This window comes from Erithacus rubecula (genome assembly GCF_903797595.1).
Source record: "Erithacus rubecula genome assembly, chromosome: 12".
In the NCBI taxonomy this organism is placed as follows: domain Eukaryota; kingdom Metazoa; phylum Chordata; class Aves; order Passeriformes; family Muscicapidae; genus Erithacus; species Erithacus rubecula.
Genome location: NC_136664.1, coordinates 18,116,908 through 18,137,294, shown reverse-complemented (window position 1 = coordinate 18,137,294; position 20,387 = coordinate 18,116,908). Strand labels below are relative to the sequence as shown.

The 20,387-nt window shown below is 42.3% G+C and overlaps 1 protein-coding gene across 3 annotated transcripts in view; it reads left to right on the top strand.

Annotated features, from left to right (window-relative positions):
• Positions 1-20,387, top strand: part of CDH11 (cadherin 11) — an 85,017-nt gene that overhangs the window by 43,723 nt on the left and 20,907 nt on the right. For 2 of the 3 annotated variants that reach the window (XM_079315880.1, XM_079315878.1), the window contains one exon: positions 1,142-1,259. The gene's annotated coding sequence lies outside the window, so the exon portion shown is untranslated. Of the gene's footprint in view, positions 1-1,137; positions 1,260-20,387 lie in introns of all 3 variants that reach the window. The other variant, XM_079315879.1, reaches the window with a different exon arrangement.

Sequence of the window (20,387 nt, the reverse complement as noted above, 5' to 3'; positions counted from 1 at the left end):
AATTAATTACAGAAAATTACTGACTTTGGTCTATCAGCGAAAATTACAGAGGCTAGTTTTCAATAATTAGGTCTAAAAATTTTCAGTTAACAAATTTGGAGCTACTGGGGAATCTAGCCTCATTTCCTTGGCTGGAATGGATCTTAGTCCTAGAATTCAGTTTGGGCTGTTTAAGTGTCTATCAAGGTCTCAAATGAACCTCTGGAATGCAGTGGTAACAACAGATCACACTGAGTATTTGCTTTGCATTCAGTCACAATAATTATATTTTATTTATATTTTACTTGTGTGAGGACATTGTCAGAAACACCTGGGATGATGAGGTGGGAGGATGGCTGCTCTGTGAAATTGTGACCATCCTTAACTTAGCAATTTAAATTCAAGACTTGTCATGTGAAATAATTCAGCAGGTTTCTTTTTGTTTCTGCTCCCTTTGTCCAGACTGACTCAACTTCCTGCCCTATTTATGAAAGAATTGTAACCACTGAAAGAGCTGTGGATGAACTTCTTATAGGGAGACACACATCTTTTTTTTTTTTTTCTTTCTTCAGATGTTTTATCTTGCGTATTTCTTCACTACTGTAGTGGCAGTTCTACTTCCTAAAATAATCTGCTCTCTTTTCTGTCACAATGATAAACCCACTAGTTTTCTAATATGCCTTTAGAGCACTTCGAACTGTTCAAAGCACATCTTGCTGGTTAATGTCATCTGCAGCTGTTCCTTTTTTTTTTTTACTACAGTGTGTCTTGTCTTGGGTAACGCTGCCAGAACAGATTTTTTTCCATAGATAACACAAAAGACATGTGAAAGAATTTTGATAGGGCCTCAAGCATTTTAGTTCTGGGAACAGTGTAGCAAAAGTGAGTTGGTTAAATGTTCCAGGCTGGACAGGGGAGGGATGGTGGGAGTGTCCCTGCCCATGGCAGAGTGGCCCTGGGTTAGCTTCAAGGTCCTGTCCAAACCTGGCCTTCTGTGATTTAAGGTAAAGGCTATTTATTAATTGCAAGCAGTATTTAATTGCTTGTCTTAGATTCTCTTTAGGCTGCTGTGGTAGTCTGTAGGCCAGACTTCAGTTTCCTTTTATTATGGTCCCACCACTGGTTTGGATTTCAAATGGCCTTTTTCCTTCTTTGCAGGTAGAGCTGAAGCAGTGGCTGAGTGGCAGCAGAGGGCTGACAGGTGTCACAGCTCCTGAGGTGGCATTTCAGATGTGTGGAATATGCTACATCAACTGGCAGCAGGTTTCCAGTGGGTGAAGGTGAGTCCTGCATCCAAGCCTGTGATCTCTTGAGGGTGTCAGGGGTCCATGGCTGGGACTTGGTGTCTGTAATGTTTGTGCAATATGGGGAATGTTTCTGCAGCCACTGGTCCCTCAGAGAGATGAGGCAGAGCTCCTGGTAGCTCCCAGCTGTAGGACACAGACCATCCTTCTACCAGTGTACAGCCCAGCTTGAGAAGGGTTAAGGGATAAGATGTTTTCAATCCCTTTTGTTGGATTTCTTGTTTAAAACATCAGAGTATCACTTGAAAATTCACTGCAATGGAGCACTAAAGAAGAGGAATGTTAGGATTTTCCTGATGCTTATATGATTACAGCTGGAAGTGATTAGTCAAACAGGTTCATACTTTCCTTATTTTTGTCTGTGAGTGATTAATTCCATGTTTGGACTCTCTCTGGTATTTTGTGCAACACCATTGAGCTCAATACAACTGCTCAGACTTGGGTTGGGAAAGGAACTTTGTAGTGACCCTTAGGCTTCAGAGGAGGTGGAAAGTGTAGAAATAGAGAGTATAGGAAACTCTAGACCTAGAAATAGTTGGATTTGCTGCTCTGATGCCTTTTTCAAATCCTCTGTGACTTTCAGTTGTGCTGCAATTTCACAGAGGTGAAGATTGCTCACTTACAGGAGTGTCCATTGTTTTTAACACAGAAACAGATTAAGTGTAATAGATATTAAATATATAAACACTGTCATTTGTACAGAATCAAAGGCAGGAGACCACCTGAATTCTGTGGGATAAAAAGTACAATGCCAGGATATTAAAGCTCTTTGTCTCATTTACAGTTTCTACGTTCAATTCACTCAGGTCCTGCTTGACAGATGCTTCATTTCTGTGAAAATGTTCTTGAATGACAATTATCTCATTTCTGGCAGCCAAATGGACTGACCTCCCTTGGTGACATCCTTGTGAGCAGCTCCATGGGATGTGTGGTGTCCCCAGGTCTGGGGACTGCAGCTGCCAGGCTGGGTGACAGCAGCAGCTCTGGGTTTCATTAACTCCTCAGCATGGCAGAGTCTTGTCCTGCCTGAGCACCAAAGGCACATTTTGCAAAAAGTGCTCAGCTCTTGATCAGATCCCAATTCTCAATGGAATGATTCTAAAGAGGGTTTGGTTTGGTTCCTGACTGGGCTTCAAATCCATCTGTGGGCATCCAGACATAGAGAAAGTATCTGAAATTAGTTCTGCATGTCTCTGTTACATGAATTTTCTCATCACTGTTTTGCCTCTTTTGGCATTTTCTAATATCTCAGTCTATAGTGCAAATCAGCCCCCTTTCTACTCTGTTTGGAAGTAGCTCTGAAGTCAAGAACAGACTTAATTTTTAAAAATTAAAGGACTGTGAGGAATAAGCTTAAGGGAAAACAGCCCATCACTCTCACTAGTGAGATAAATTAATTTTAACTGGGTCCCTACCCCAGTTTTATCTGACAAAATGTTGTCTTTTTTTTCATAAACTTCTTTGCATTTCAGAATTAAAGCAAATAATTTGTGAAAGAAAGCTTCCTGCAGAGAGACTGTGGGATGTTCCCTCTGCTTGGAGTGTGAAGTGTCTCCCTGCAAAAGAGGAGGAACAAGAGCTGCTTTTGTTGATTGTCATGTAAACCTGTGACTCCATATGCTTCCTAAATTCTCTTCCCTTCTTTTGAAGGATCTTTCTTAAATTACTTCCAGCTGTGCCTATTCAGGAATGCAAATTTCCTGTTACAGTATCTGGATAATGACAAAAGTTGAGAAGGTAAAATATTCATGTTTAACCATTGTTCATGGAACAAAGAGCAGCAGCAAGGCCCTGCTGAGCTGCTGGGGGCTGTGACACAGCCTTGGCTCAGTCACTACAGAAGGTGACCAGGAGCTTCAGGAGCTGGGAATATCCTGACTGGACATTTCCTTCCCGTGCTGGTTGGATTTTCTATACTGTATTTCAAAAGAGACTGAGGGTAAGCACAACACATACACCTCCCTGTGATTCTATTACTCTGCAAAACATCCCACATGAATAAAGGGTTCTCGGAACCCAAAAAAAGAGTCCTCTGATAGAATAATAAAATCAGAGAATCACAGAATTGTTTGGGTTGGGACCTCAAATCCCACCCAGTGCCACCCCTGCCATGGCAGGGATACCTCCCACTGTCCCTGTCCTACATGTTGAACCTGGCCTACATGTCAGAGCAGAGTGTGCCCCCTCCAGCTGCCTGTTTTAGCCTGTCTCACACCTCTCACTTCTCTACAAATACCCAATTCTGTAGGTTTTTAAAACCTGAGTTTTGAATTCTCTGTGTCAACCCACAGAACAGTCACTCAGTGTACCTGAAGGTTTGGCTCATTACATGTATTTTAGAGTGGATATCAGTAATCTAAATGAAATAGGCACATATGTGAGGGCAAAAGCTTTGATTTTAGTAGGATGATGCTCCAAAGTACAATAATCCCTTGGTGGCTCTTAAAGAGGCTGAGAGTGAACTGTTGAGAAGAGTTACTGTCACTGCACATATTCTGTGCAATGAGATGAGTCTGACTTTATTACTTCTGCCTTTTTGGCTCTCTTGAAGACTTTGAGCTGAAAAACCTTTGGAAACACTGTTGGCATCATTAGAAAACATATTCTGGTCAAATAGATACTGGAGAAGAATTATTTTGTTAAAATTACAAAGGCTTCAAAAACATCAAGTGGGGAAATGCACTGACACTGTCCTGTCTCTCAGTACCTCCTAACATGGACATTTCAGATTTTCATATCTTCTTTTTAATAAAAACTTGTTCTATTTAATAAAAACTTATGTTGCCTTGAAAAAACCATGAATGTAGAAAAATACTGAAATGAGTGATTAATTTTTAGAAACAACAAACTTGCACCTGAGCTGAAATTCAGCTTTTCTTTGCAAAAAGTTTGTTCCAGGTAGAATCCTGAAACAACTGAGTCATCATAGACTCATCCCTGTATTTCCCAGCTCTCTGGGGAACCCCAGCCCTGTCTGGCTGCAGGGTGGAGCTCTGGAGCAGGAGCTGGAGCAGCCTGGCTGGGTAAGGAAGGGGAAGCTCCTGAAATTCCCCATTGCCATGGATGAGACTCCCTAAGGAATCTTTGCACAGGCTGCAGGGATTGGCCAGCAGAGGAGAAAGAGCATTGAAAGATTGATCCATTGGCTGAAAAACTCCCCAAAGCTACAACCACTTCTGGTCGAAATAACCTCAAATACTTGGAAATTGTGCTCTGTCAAAATGAACTTCTGGCCAAAGTTTCAGTTGATTCAAAGGTGAAAAGTGGCAACTAAAAGCTAAATCTGAGTCTTACTGGAGCAATTGTAATGGGAAGGAATTTATGGAGAAAACTGTTGTCAGCTTTCACAATAAATACTAAAATACACATATACCTATATACATATATATATTTATATATTTGCTCACTTGTGTTTTAATAGTGAGGGTCAGGAGGAGAATAACAGCATATTTAAAACTTATTCTGTAGTGTCTCCAAGGAAATATACACACATCCAGGGCTAGAAAATAAACCCAAGAGAAAGCTAAATAGTGTGCCTTTGGTATATATATTACATATGAAAAGATGGCTGTGCACTCTGCCTTTCAAGGTTTCATATGCCATAAAAGCTATTTGAATTGTACTCAGATGTTAGATTGATGTCTCAAAAATGGATGTATTCTATATGCCATAAAATAAATCAAAATTTAGCGTATTTAATTCTTTTGAGGTGTTTAATCCAGCCAATTACTACACTGTTAGTCACAGTTGAAGAAAAACTTCTTAAAAATGTATCTTGCAGGAACACTTGTTGCTATAAGCATGCAGCAAATGCAATCTATGTGGCTTTCCTCATCTGTATAAACACATATAAAGACACACAAGTAGTGATTGGTAAAATCTAATGGAATGCAAAGGTTTTTCCCTCTCCGTTCCTGACAACCTGCATTTGCAACCACTCAGTTACTTTTATTTTAAAACGGCTTTTCAATTACATTCTGCTGCTGTAGGGGAAAGCTTTTTGACTAAGGCATGACATAAACCATTTCTATTGCAGCTCCATCATAGTTCCCACAGCTAAACTAGACTGGACAGTTCATTAAAAAGAAAAATTAATAGTACAAGGTTGTAGGGAAACAATAACAGATTATGACTAGCCTGTGGCAGCCCACTGAATTCATGTCATGGAATAAAAATTATTCCCTTGTCTCATAAATGAAAGTTTGTTCCAAGGTTTTAGGTGAAGCCTCTCCTTCTGTTTCGTTACAGGAAAAAAAGCTCTCCAGTCTCTGGTCTATAAAAGCAATACTTGTAATTACTGCAGAAGAGTAATGGGGATTTTTTGGGATAAGAAGCACCAATTTGATAATCATTGAATACATAATAATAAACAGAGCATCAAAGAATAACTAAGATAGCACTAAACAGATACATCAAAGAAAAAATACGTCTCAGGGCTGGTCAGGGGCAGGAGGTAGCAATTGCTCTAGACCAGGCTAAATTTGCTGAATTCCATGTGCCAAAGCCTAAGAGTTTGTGATTCCATGGCAGTTCTTTCTGCTGCTGCCTGTGTAACATTATGTGTGATTTCTCTCTTGCTTGAGGCTTTTCTTAAAGTCCTAAACCAAGTCCTAAACAATCAAGTCCTAAAGCCTCCCTCTCGATGGGAGTGCACATTTTCCCCAATTTCCTCAGGGTTCCGTGGCTCAAATTTTCTGTATAATTCTGGTACGTGTGGCAAGCAGACAGACTTTCATGCTGTAATCTGAGTTTCATTATAGTGATGCTATAAATTCCTGTCTCAGAAGATATTTCAAAGAATATGGGCTCTGGGATGCATTACCCGTTTCTGTTGGCCAGTAGCCACAGCCTCCTAATTCAATGGGATAACAGGAGAGGCCAGGAAAGGGGAAGTCTGAGCCAAAATAACATTTGGAATCAAAAGCAGGACTGACCCTGAAGGGTGTTTTCTGGTTCTGTTTATGAACATGATCTTACTTTAGAAACAACAGCCTAAAATACTGAGTATTCATGGTCATGAGGTCTGACCCCCTGTACTTTTTGCAGCTTTATCCCTACTTTTACAGGAGAACTTGGGTATTTGGCCTCCAACTCTCCCTTCTCTCTCCCCAAAATAGAAAAGCAGATTATGTAACCTGCATAGCCTGGCCACTGTGAGAGGCTCCTGCCTGTTCTGGCTCGGGTTCCTGCCATCAGCTACAGTTTGTGAACCAGGGCTGCATTGAAGCAAAAATAACCAACCAACCCAAAGGCTCTGCCTTGACCTCCCAAGCTGCTCTCATACTCCTTACTGCAGGCAACATGTGTGAGTTGCAGCACACTGCAGAGAAGATATTCCTTATTTCTTCCAGTGGATGTTCTCACACAAACATTTAGCACTCATTAATCATTCATCCCAAGGTTGGGAGCCAGCTGCAGCCTCACTGCCCCCACTGCTCTGCTATGCAGTTCTGCCTCCTGTCCCCCTCTGCCATGTGTGACACCCAAGAGAGAACAGCTCCATCAGTCCAGGAGCAGGGCTGGTCATCACCCCAAGGACAGCCCAACAAAGACACTGCTGTGCTGTTCTCCCAGTAAAGCTGCCTGACCCACTGGTTATCACCCCCTTGCTGCTCCCAGCATCAGCAGAATGACACCAAAGCTGTGTGTTCAACAAATGGAATGGCCACTTTTCTCCTTGAAGGTCATTGGATTTGCTTTGTATTTAGCAAATACAGAAATAATTAATTGCTTAAGCGGGAGATCTTCCCAGTAAAGAATAGAATGGTAATGACTTTTCAATAACTGTCCCAATCAGGGGTTGGGTTAGGGTTATCCAGGTTGCCTCTGCTCCCCACTCTGTTTCCTGTTCCCTCTGCACAGCTCACACTAGGCTGACACACTGCCTTTTGTCCAGATGAGTGCTTTGCTTCTGAGCATTTGTGGAGTTACTCCAGGTCTTAGTCCAGGGCCCTTTAAGTCTAAGTCTCCACCAGCTTTATCTGCTGCAGCTTGTTGAGCTCATCTAACCAAAAAGAACAGAAATTAAAAGCCAAGAATGTCCTGTTGGCCTAAATTCTAGAGTCTAACCAGAAAATCAACAGCTTAGCCTCACTGAGCTCTTACACAAGTTATGTAGAGTTAAAAGGGGTGCACAGGAGCTTCCCAGCCCCTGCCTTCTGATGGAAAGGAACCATCAGCTGCCTCAGGCAGAGGTCTTGAGGCAGGATGGATATGGGACCTGATCCCAGAGAAGGCAGGGATGAATCCTCCTCCCTGCACCCAGAGCCACTGCTGTGTTTGCATTTTCCAGAGCCACTGTTATGTGGCTGCACTCCCCCTCAGCTCTGCAGGGCACCAGCCAGCCTGTGCTGCTGTGGAAGCTTATTTTCTGGATGTTGAACTCTGCCCCTGAGCTGTGTGCAGCTCCCAGGTTGCAGTGGTTCCATGGCTGAGCCTGGGGAGCAGTCCAGCAGTGCAGCAGTTTCCAGCCCCACCACTCTCCTGGAGCTGACTGTCAGATCTGCCCCTTTCCCCTGTTCTCCTGGCTGCACAGGTAGCTCACTGTGTGTGGACCAGTGCATTGCTATTTTTACCCCTTCATTCAAACGTGCACATGAACCTGCTTGTGTTACAGCACAGTCATCCTGAGCTAAGCAAAAATCCAAGCAAGTCAGGCAATGGCCCCTTGGTCCTTGGATAACTTGTTACAGCCAAAAAACTTCACCAAACCCAAGGGCTGGACAGGCCAAAAGTGCTGCTGAAGCTGCCTAAGAATCCAGCTGGGTCCTGCTGCCTGTGCTGGCAGCTCCCTCCAGCTTGGGCATGTTACAAGAAATGGTGACACTACCCTCAGGAGGTACCAGGTGCTGGAATTTTAACAAGTTCACCTTAACATGTAGAAAATTATTTTTTACACTATTTATTTAAGCCCCATTATTAAATAAGCATTTAGTAAACATTCCTATTGGCAATCTCATGCTTACACCATCATTTGTGTCGTGTATTATAGCTGGGTTTAGTTAAAACTGTGTTTACAAACATAATACATATGCCTGTGCATGACCTTCATAATTATTCTTCCTGCTTATTATTCTGATTTGCCCTTCCTTGGGTCTGATTCACTTAAGCTCACTGGTTTAAGCCAGAAAGGGTTCACCAAATTTGCACAAAGTGGTTAAAAAAAAAAAAAAATCATGTTCAGTTTTTTATAGCAATGTTTACCCTGTCAGCCATCCATTGGAACAAGAAATATGTCTGTCTGCTCAGAAAGATGTTCCCTGTTCTTGGATGAATCCCCAGATCCAGTTTCTCCAGCTGGTGCCTGTCTAGTGCTTTATTCCCTCTGACCACTGGATTTCCAGGAAGCTATTTTTTATTGTCCTTTTGCTCACCCTTGTGAGTTTTTAAGTTGAAAACACTGTCTTTGGGTCTTCAAAGTGGTGAGAAAACAGAGGGTTAGCTTTGCAGACAAGCACAGTGTCACTGTCCTTGGGTGGGATAAAAGGCTCTCTAAGGAAATTCAGATACCAGTCCATGTGGGTTACTCTTATGCAACATTATCTCATATACTAGAGAGATTTAAGGAAAAGGAGGGTGGGAGTTTCAGCATCACACATGAAGAAAATCATAGCCAAGGAATGAAAAGCTTTAAGTGGAAAGCTCCATGTTCTTTGCAATGTGAAGCAAAGCAAGCTTTGCACCAGCAAGCACCAGAATTTCAATTTTGTGAAGTCTGAGGTACCAGATTAAGCCAGAGAACAAGGTGAGGGTTAGCTAAGCTTGTTCTGAGGGTTAAATCAGTGCTGCTCATCAGATGAATACCAAATCCCCACAAATAAAGGGGATTACCTTAGCAAAGGTAAAGGAACTTAATCTGGGGGAGAAACCCCCAAAAACGCACAGGATGCTCAACAGGCTGCACTAACAATTTTAGCCTGACGTGGAGCCAAAGCCAGAGCAGAGCTGGAACATCAAGTTAGGTATTGTGAACTCCATGGGGCTGTGAAAGCCCTGTTTCCCTGGCTCAGGGCTGCTCAGATTCCCAGAGCAGAGGGGGGAATCCAGCTGCTGGAGCTGATGGATGGCCACACACTGAACCTGCTCAACTGCAGCAGCCCAGTCTCCAAGGGCTCCAACACGATGGATTTATGCACTGCTCCATTTTGTGCCCTCCACTGGATCATCAGTCCTGGGCTCTCCATCCCCTTCATCTTGTTCACCATCCACTTGCTTTAACACTGTAATTTAGCCTTCCAGTTCTCACCAGCCCTCTTGGGCTTAATACATAGAATTTAAAAGCTTTCTATTGACACAACTTCCATTTTCTCTCTCCCTGCACTCCCAAGACTGTCAGCAGTCATTTTAGCTTGCTGCTTATTTCAGCTGGGAAGTCGACATTTCCTTTAAAAAGCTAAAAAGGTCCAAAGTTTTTAAGTATTCCATCCTTCTTGCAATAAATGTAGCAAGCACCAATGTTTCTAGAAAGATTATGTTTGGTGACAGACTCTCTCATCTCTCTTTAACCTAATAGTTCCTTTTCCAGAAAAAAACCCCATAATTACTCCAAGACCAATTTATTTAATTACTGTTATGGGAGACTTCAAAGGAAATTGGTTGGATTGAAGTAGTGATATCACCCTGGCAACATTTTGAAAAGAACATTTTGGTAGAAAATATGCTGAATGTAAGGGCGTGTTTAATGTGGAGGAAAAAAAAGTCTAATCCTGCTCTGGAGAATAGAGCTTTCAGTATTTTTATGTGTATATTTGTACATGCATGGGATTTTGTTAATTATTGGGTTTTGGATTTATTTCACTTCTATAAATGTAATTTTTTTCCCTCTGCTTGCCTTATATTAAGGTCATTTCATCAAAAAATTAAACTGTTCTCAATCCAGCAGTCCTACCAAATGTTAGGTTTTCCTCTTTCTCTTCCCCAAATTCATGGATTTTCATTAATGAGTATAATTGTTATTGAAGTGGAAGTTGAAGCTTTACCTGACTGGACACAGGTTCATTCCCACTGCAGTACTTTTATCTTATCCTGTTGGTTAAAGACATTGCTGATGCAGGATGCAGAAATGAGGTCGGAGTTCCAGGACATGCAGATACACCCTACCAGACATGATCACTGCTCTCTTAAGGCCAAGACTTGCCCCAGCACCAGAGTAATAGTGGCAAAAGGTATTTATAGCCTCAAAATCCCTAATAGACTTCCAATAAAATTGATTCATAGATTCAGCTATGAATATCACTAATCTAATTTTTAAAGTGCCGGTTTATGTCCAATTTCCCACCAAAACCTCTATGAAATTATCACTTTAATGTATTTAAAATTTACCTTTTCTGCATCATAACAATGACACCAAGTATCATTCCAGCTGTAGCAAGACATTGCCTTAAATCTGTTGTTGTTACTGGTTGTGTCACAAGAACAGAAGTGAAATGTTTTGTCACCATCATCTGTAATTACAGGTCAGAAATAGTGTCAAACAATGTCTGGGATGTGTTTGAGGTTCATGTGATCAGTTGTGATAAATAAGTTTAATTCAAAATTAGTTATGCTCATGAAAAATATGCTGAATCATTTGCCCTTTTTTTTTTTAATGGATCAGTTGAATGAAAAACAAATTGTTATTGCAAGCTGACACCAGCCTGTCTTTTTTGGTGCTATTTTTTGGCGCTTCTCTTTTTTTTGGTGCTATTATTATATTTGTTTGTATGCTTAGAATCTCATTGCATCATCCTAGCACCTGTTGCTGGATTTTTGGGTTTGCAGTATAAATTGGGAATTATGCCTTAGTCCTTAGAGCCTATGAACCTCACAAATCCATATAATTCCTCAGATTTATACTTGGGGTTTTTTAGATTAAATGGAAATATTTAACCTAAAATAATTACAGCAAGGCATCTCAGAAAAGACTCATGCAAATATTGTTTTAATTATAATTTTGTGATTTAATGGGTTGCAAATAATAATAGAAATGTGAAGATTTGTTCTTTTCAGCTGTAGCCTCCCATTAGGTGTTTAAACAGTGATGGTCTCCTTTATTAGTGCCACTGAGGCTGCTTTAGCATGTGTTTGAATATTCTGAGGCTGTTATCTCGTGCTTTTGAGCCAAAATTGGTCTCCTCACAGACAATCTGTGCCTAGGCAAAAATTAATTATTGATTCAATTTTTCATTCAAAAATCTCAAAGTGGCTTTTATGCTCTTTATGGAAGGAATTTGCACTAAACTGGAATAGTTAAGCAAGCTATCAAAAAGAACCTTCCATGGGCACGGCTAAAGGATCTGAGTTCTTCCTTCTGCAGCTCCAAGAAAGCTGGGGAAAGGAGAAGGCTCTTGATTGGGAATTTAGCTCTCACCTTTCTCTCTCTAGCAAATGTATTTGTGAAGGGGACTCTCAGCAATTCCCTAGCTTGTTGAGTTTTATAAAGATAAATGTTCCAGGGGCTGTAATGTGAACCTCTCTGAACGAGTCACAATGTGGAAGTCTTTCAGTAGGAGCTTTGCTGCTCGAGGGAGACCAAACTGAAGGGGACATGGGGATTGAGGAGTCCAGCAGGATTAAATTCAAAGTGGAAGAATGTTTTGTACAGGAACACACAAAGACCACCCAGGATGCTTTAATAGTCTGGCACTTGGGCAGCACTGCTGAAGCTGCCTCTGGAAATGAAGCTGTTAGTGCAGAACCACAGACTGAATTTAGATTTCTGCTTGTGTGGGAGCTGCCAGCCCTTCAGCAAGAGGTTATGGAACCAAGCAGAAATGGATTGCTGGCTGGAATTCTGTCTGCCTTGGTTTGAGAGCTCAACAGACCTGCCTGCAATCATTAGTTTTTGATAGGTTTTCACTCTCTAATCTTGACTGTCTCATTTCTGGCACAAACCAAAGAGACCATCACTCACAGCACAAGTGTTATTCAGATATTCATACATATCTATTCCTAGGGGAAAAAATATTCAGGGTTGGCTTTGCATGTAAGTACAGCATTAGTAGTTGCCAGTAAGTTGACTTTAGTTGTCATTTATGTCCTCCTCAGAGTGCCACTGATAGCTACTCACATAATAACAAAATAACTGACACTAACATGGGCTGGGCTGCAGCCTCGCTGGCCTTGGAGCATCCAGGGAATTATGAGAATTCTAGTTCGTCTGAGAAGCACAAGAACACAATTACTATTTAAAATAAACTCTACCAAAAGCTTAGTCATTACTTGAAAGGACTCTATCAATCACCATGTTCTTTAATAAGACTACCTTTCTTATGCTGGTTGTTTTCCTCTAGAGTTAATGCTTAAAACCAGACAGCCTCTGTCACATTTATCTTAAGTGGATCTCCCCAGGGCAGCAAGTAAATGTAAAACTCTGTTTACAGCCATTTTTCATTTCCCAAACCTTTTAATATCACTCTCTCAGGCTTATTTCTGTGTCATTCACTCCATAATGTACTAAGTTGTCTTCTTGCTTTCTCCTGCTTTATATGAGGTACAGCAAGCAGCAATCTCACCCTTCCCCAACGAGTGCAAATTAAATCAAAGCTTGGGGGAAATGCCCTCCTTCCATGATGAATTCAGAGGTGTATGCTGACAGATAGCACATCACACTGTTCAGGGGGTTATTTCTCTTCCTCTTCCCTGCACAATGGCTTCTGCTTTCAAAGGGCCATCATTTTCTGGCTTTGTCTATGGTTTCGTAATTCTGAGTCTCAAAGCTGCTACAGGAAAACACGACCACATTTCAAAACTTTTCTTTGGAGCAGCTGGGGATTATTGGCTTTAAACATCTCAGTAATCCAATACAGTGCTATAAAACATAATTTAAAAATGCAAAGGATTAAGATTTCCTTTCATAGGATTCTACAGAGCTCAGAATAGGATTCTACAAAACTTGCTTAGCATTTTTGAAGTGACGTCTATTGTCAAGATGAAAACCACCAGTTTCTGTAAAGATTTCACTTATGTATTTAATACATACAAATATTGCCATGACCTAGAATTCCTCTGTGGTAGGATACCTCTAAAATCTTGGTTGTTTGCTCACCAAATAAAAAGTTATATATAAAATTATATATATATATAATTACTTCTGCAGAACTGCAGCCTCAAATTCTAATCCTTTACACTGCAGTGTAAAACACAGAACATGAACTTGGAGGAGTGTGAGGTTCTCATTATTCAGTGCAACAACTACAAGATTTTTTTCACCAAAAGTATCTTTAAATATGAAGAATTTCCTTTTCTGGACGAAATACTTTTGTCTCATAAGACTAATCATGTTTCGTGAATGGCACAGAAAACTTGGTATCAATTTGCATTCAGATGAGGGTGGTTTGCTGCTCTCTGCAGTGAGGGCTGGAATGGGCTCTAGCAAGAGGGACCCAGAGCTACAGAGGGGCTCACAGGGAGTTTCTGACTGCTGGTCTGCTTTGGAATCACACACTGGGGAAAAATGAGATTTACCATCTACATATACAGCAGGAATGTACAGAGATCAGAGCTCCTGTCATCTAAAAAAAAGCATTTTACATTAGACCAGTGCACATTGGACTTCATTAAAAAAATCTAGGATGGTTTGGTTTGGAAGGGATCTCAAGTCCCACCCAGTGTCACCCCTGCCATGTGCAGGGACCCCTCCCAGTGTCCCAGGCTGCTCCAGCCCCAGTGTCCAGCCTGGCCTTGGGCACTGCCAGGGATCCAGGGGCAGCCACAGCTGCTCTGGGCACCCTGTGCCAGCCCTCCCCATTCTGCCAGGGAACAATTTTTTTTTCCTAATATCTGCTCTAAACCTTCTCCCTGTCAGTTGTCCTGTCATTCCACACTCCTGGTGCCTGGTTCTCAGCGCACACAGATATCCATAACCAGACTCTGGGGCTGGTCACATGGAGCCAGTTGGATCCAGAGGGAATCCTGCAGTTTTCAATTCTGCTGTTCCTCATGGGATGGGTGAGACCTGTGGTGCTGGCACTGAGAGAGGGAACTGTGCTGCTGCCGTGCCCCAGTGCTGCCCTGGGAGAAGGGGCTCTTTGAGGAACAAAACTCCATCTCCCAGTGGGATGATTTCCTGACTGGAAATACACAGGAAGCCCTCAGCTGCTGGAGTACAGCTGAAAGCTGATGTTGTCTCATCTCCCCATTCAGCTGCTCTTTTAAAGGAGGCCTTGAAAATTTTGACACATCAGTGTTGCACCTCCCTTAATTCTGTTAAAGGGTAAGTTCAGCCTGGTTTCTAGTTCCAGTGGAAAAATGTAGTAATCCTAATTTGTCTTGTCCAAATTTGGCATACCTGGAATTTAAAATTTCAGCCATTTTCAGAACTAAAGGGTTTATTTGAAGAACTGGCTTTGCCATATGTGTCATGCAACTGAATGTACTGCAAAGCAGATCTTGATATCATAATATTATTTTGTGTAAATAAAATGAGAGGCCCTCTTTTGCACAAGTTTGTCATGAAGTCCAAGCTAAAAACTATTCAAAGATGGGTCTGACAATGCAGTACAGTTTGAAATCAAAAATTAACTCTGTGAATTAAGTTAAATGTGCAAGGTATGGATTCCTGGTGTTTTTTTCTTGTTCCATAAATAAGGAATAGGCTATCAACTTACTTTTTAATGTCATTTTCTTGAAATGACTCAAGGAAGAGAGCAACATTTTGTTGAAGTGGAAAAAAATCAAATGTTTAATGTGGGAGAATGACTGGTTAAGGCTAAATAGCTTTTGCAACAAGAACTTTTATCCTTCAAAAATCTTTTATTATTAATGTACACCAAATTTCTTGAAATTGGTAGGCATCAGGGGTTTGCATGGAGCAGTCTGCAGGAGGATGAGGATCTGTGGCAGGCTGAACTCCTCCCACACTCATCAGTGCACAGGAGGAATGAAACCCTTGTGCACAGAACTCTTCCACATCCCTCACCTCGTGTGTTTTGCTAAAAACTCCCAAGGCAGTTCATTTGTGATATGTCCTGAAGATTAACCAAGTGGAACTCGACTGTTTGTTGGATCTGGAGATCTGCTCCCCACCTGCTTTCCATGGGAGCTGCTCATTTTCCATGAGCTCATGGAAAGGGCTCTGGGGAAGGGAGCCCTGGGGTTAAACTGTGCAGGGAGTTCTGGGGCTGCTCAGAGCAGCCCATCCCAAAGGCAGGAGCTTGTCCAGGCTCTGAGGAGCTTTGCAGAGCCAGATCCCATGGGGGAAGGTGGGGACATCACCTGGCCACTGCAGGTCCCTCCCTGCAGCCCAGGGCTCTACCTCCACCCCTCTGCCCAAAACTCAGGCACTCTAAACTCCAGAACTAATATGATCCAATATTTATTCTGTCATTTAAAAGCTATTCATTTCCTTTTCTGATGATAAAATTATGGTAGAATAAATCCTTCATCTTTTCAGCTAATTTTAATTACAGCTAAAATTTCATTTAGACTGGGAGTTTGCTATATTTACTTGCTACTTTTGCAAAACATTTCAGAACATAATCATCCATTATTATATTGCAACACTGTGATCTCGGCTGCCTTCTGCCAAGTGTCTTCCTGAGAACAATTGCTATTTTAATGCATCATCCAGAAGTTATGGCCTAGACAAATCAGAAAAAATTGTTTAGTCTATTATAATTTGGCATATGGTCATTTAATAGCACAGAGGAAATCATGGTGAACACTGGGGATTATTGTTGCTACAAAAATAATGAAAGGAATTTAAAGTTGGCTAGACTTCACTTCCGCCACTGCTCTTGTCATTGAAATCATCTCTGCTGCCTCTTCATTTTTTGTTGTTGATATCTTGGAACAGTCATTCAGCTCTGTGTGAAGCTGTGTGCAGCACACTGACTTTGCAGAGTGGTTGCTTGCACTATGGTTTCTGCGTGGACAAGGATATATTATTTTTTTAGGTGTTGTGTTCTTCATTGAAGTCTTAGATGAACAGCATATTTCCATTAGGAATATCAATGGGTGTTATTTTCTAACAGTCAAAGAACAGACTTTTCTTCTGTTAAAATCAAAACTGGTAAGGCTTGCATTAACAACTACAAACACACAGCAAAGGCATGCTGTCTGTGCAGCCAGGAATGCCCAGCAGGCCTGTTCTCACTGTTATTTAGGGACATATTTTATTTCCATGCACACATTTTGGTATACACCTCCCCATGCAGATTGTTTTATAGAGTGTGGACTGGACTTCAAAAATATTTCTCTGTCCTGAATGATTCAAATGATATTCAGGGATTTCACTGCATTCCTGTGCCTTGCTGATTAGATCAGACCTTGTGTGGCTGATTAACTCTTCTTCACCCTTTCCCCCTGATAATGCTGTTATTCAATACCAAAATTTCCAATATTGGTTTGTATACAGTTCAAGGGTATTAATGGAGTTCATGCTTTTGAGGAAATGCTCATCTTGGTTCAGCCAGAGCAGTCTGAGACTTCCTCCCCAGGGGCAGCTCCGAGCTCTGCTCTGGGCCAGGGACAGCAGCAGGGAACAGCTGGAGCTGGGCCAGGGAGGCTCAGGCTGCATTTTAGGGAAAGCTCTGCTCCCCCAGAGCTGCTGGCACTGCCCAGGCTCAGGCTGGATTTTAGGGAAAGGTTCTGCTCCCCAGAGCTGCTGGCACTGCCCAGGCTCAGGCTGGATTTTAGGGAAAGGTTCTGCTCCCCCAGAGCTGCTGGCACTGCCCAGGCTCAGGCTGGGTTTTAGGGAAAGGTTCTGCTCCCCCAGAGCTGCTGGCACTGCCCAGGCTCCCCAGGGAATGGTCCCGGCCCCGAGGCTGCCGCAGCTCCAGGAGCTCGGGCAGCGCTGCCAGGGATGCACAGGGGGATTGCTGGGGGGTCTGGGCAGGGACAGGGGCTGCACCAGCATCCCTGAGGGTCCCTTTCCCTCTGGATATTCTGTGCTTTCATGAAACTTGGAATCCCCTGTGCTCAAGGAAGTGGGAAACAGCTTTTCTTACAGATTTTTTAGGAAAATTTTGGATTTCAAAACTATACGTTGTGCAATTCTGTAAACAATCACGTTTAAAAAAACCCAAAAAAACAAAAAAAAAAAAAACCAAAAAACCATGATGTTTGTGGTGGATTAACCCCAGCCAGCAACTGAGCATCACACAGGCACTTCTCACTCCCTGCTCCTCCCCAGGGATTGGGCAGAGATTTGGGAGAGTCAAAGTGAGAAAACTTACTGGTTGAGATAAAGACACTTTAATAGGACAGAAAAGGAAGAAAATAGTGATAAAAGGAGGAAAGATTTTTAATAAACAAAACTATTGATGCCCACTGGAGCCTCTCCTGCAGCCTGCTGAAAGCTGGAAAGTCCTTGGCTCAGTGTAAGCACTGCTCAGCACCAACTCAAACTTCAGTGTGTTATCAGCATCACTCTCTCCCTAAATCCAAAACACCCACTGAAGCAGCTACCAGGAAGAAGATTAACACTATCCCAGCCAAAAGCAGAACAGTTGCAGTTTGGTCAGCTGCCCACTGAGACTGCCTTTGCTGCAGTTGAGGGGCAGAGGTATCCAAGTGCATCAAAGATTGTGACTTTTTTTTTAAAGGCTGCAACCTTTCATGTCAAATCAGTCTAAATCTGTGCAGTGCCTGAATCCAAGTGCTGCACACAGAATTTTCAGATGCTCACTGGGGCAGCAGTCCAGCAGCTGCAACAATTGCCATCCTCACATCTGTATTGCAAACTCTCAGGATTATGAGGTATTTCCCCCCCAAGATAAAAAGGAATTGCTTTATAAATTGTTTTGCTGGTTTTTTCATGTTTTCTGCTTGAAGTGGAAGGAAATGGTAGGCTTTCAGCAGCTGGGTTAATGTTGAAATGTTTGAAATGTTTTAAGTAGATTGTTTGGAGGATAAAGGAAGGGGAAAAAAAGGAGATTTGGTTGGGGTTTTTCTGTTTGGTTTTTTGTTTATTTGTTTGTTTGTTTGGGGTTTTTTTGTTTGTTTTTGGGGTTTTTTTGTTCTGTTTTGTTTTGTTAATGCTACTGCTTCATTTTTTAATGAAGTTTATTTTAGCTTTAACTTAAAGGCATCTTGTGCACCTTGTCTTTTAGAATACAAGTAATTAATCAAAACCCAGACTGTTGCTGGTTTGAATTTCGGTAATTTCACAGCCTTCAGTGCAAGCCTGTTGATTTATGGTATTTTAGGTTTTCTGAGGATAAGAGTCAGAGGTTTTACTGCTGGAGTGAAAATGATGTGAGTGAGCAGAGCATGAACTCCAGGAGGGAAGAAGTGGCATAAAGGAGGCCAGGGACCCTTAATTGCAGCTCCAGCTTTCCCAGTCTTACCTGGGGTCACTTTCTAAAGAACCAGCTTGGAACTGCTGCTATCACTGAGCCCTTTGCCTTTATAACCCAAACCAGAAGCCACGGCCACAGATGGCCTTACGGACTTGGTTTTAGCCCAAGTGGGACCTGGCCCAGCCAGAACCCCCCCTGCCCTGGGCTGAGCCAGTGTGGGCAGCAGGGCAGGGGGATTCTGCCCCTCTGCTCCTCAGGTGAGACCCTGAGCACCTGCAGAGCTGCCCCAGCCCTGGGCCAGCCCAGCAAGGAGCTGGAGCTGCTGCAGAGAGCCCAGAGGAGGCACAGGATGAGCAGAGGATGGAGCAGCTCTGCTGAAGGAAAGGCTGGCACAGCTGGGATTGTTCACCTGGAGAGGAGAAGCTTTGGGCTGAGCTCAGGGGGGCCCTGCAGGGCCTGAAAGAGCTGCAGGAAAGATGGAGAGAGACAATTGGCAAGGGCTGGAGGGACAAGAGCCAGGGAATAGCTCCAGTGGCAGAGGGCAGGGCTGGATGGGATATTGGGAATTAGGAATTGTTCCCTGGCAGGGTGGGCAGGGCTGGCACAGGGTGCCCAGAGCAGCTGTGGCTGCCCCTGGATCCCTGGCAGTGCCCAAGGCCAGGCTGGACACTGGGGCTGGAGCAGCCTGGGACACTGGGAGGGATCCCTGCCCATAGCAGGGGGGACTGGGTGGGATTTAAAGTCCATTGCAGATCAAAACATGCTTTGATTCTGGGATTCTCTCAAGTGGTGGATGAAAGACAACAGTTTTCTTTAGCTTGAAGACATGGAGCCTTGCTGCTTCATCTCTGTACATGGACAAGTAGAGGATAAAAAAAAGATAACAAACAATTATTGCTTTAAACTCTTGTTAGTAAATAAGCATGGATCTGTGATTAACTTTTCTTTTTCCAGCACTTCACACTTGAATAGCTGATAATAAGCAGTGTGTGTATCAGCTTGGGTCTGCCATTCTGGTTAAGCAGCTTTTAAAAGTGTTTGCTGGTTTACATAACAGTATTGAGGAGTTGGAGAAGGGCGAGGGCATTTGTTTACTTCTTTCTGTAGCTGAGATCATTCTGTGATGCTAATGATGAATGACTGTCAGTGAGTTTAATTTTCAAATGCACCCCAAATCTATTAACATAAGTAGACTATTTACAGATTTTTTTAATTTTTTTTTTCACAGCAGGTCTAGAAATGCACAGCTGTCCAAGAATATCTTCTTATTCCATGTTTGGAATATGTAGGTTCTTTATAACATTCTGGGTGCCAAATGCCCTCTTACTGCTGCACATGAGTGATCCCATAGCTTTATTTTTCTTTCCCTATGCAAAGCTGGGTGCAAAACACGTGTCCAAAATAGATTAAATCTCAGTTTCCATGCCCTGTAAGTCTTACATTGCTTTGTACCCCTCAGCAAGATGGAGACATGAAATAGAAACCACAGACCTAATGCTCCACACATATACATTGTGTCAAAACAAGAGCATTTTCCTGATCAAAATCACAGGGATTGTTTTCCTTTCCATGTCTTCCATGCTGGTTGGAGTAATCTGTAATGTGTCATGATGTAACAATAGGAAAAAGTCAAATGGATATATCAAATCTCTTTAATAAATTTGCTTGGGAAAGCCAGACTTTATTGCATCTATGTGTGAGAATGTCATTTCACTCATTGTGCTGGAACTAGTTTGGTGCTGTAATTCAGGTGGTTTCAGTTTTCAGTAAAATAAAATTGAAAGCTGATCTTTTTTTGAGGAAATAAACTCAGATATTTCATTCCTTTTTCATGAACCCCTGTCAGCCAATGTATTTTTATGTAACTGTAAAAGGGATGTAGAAG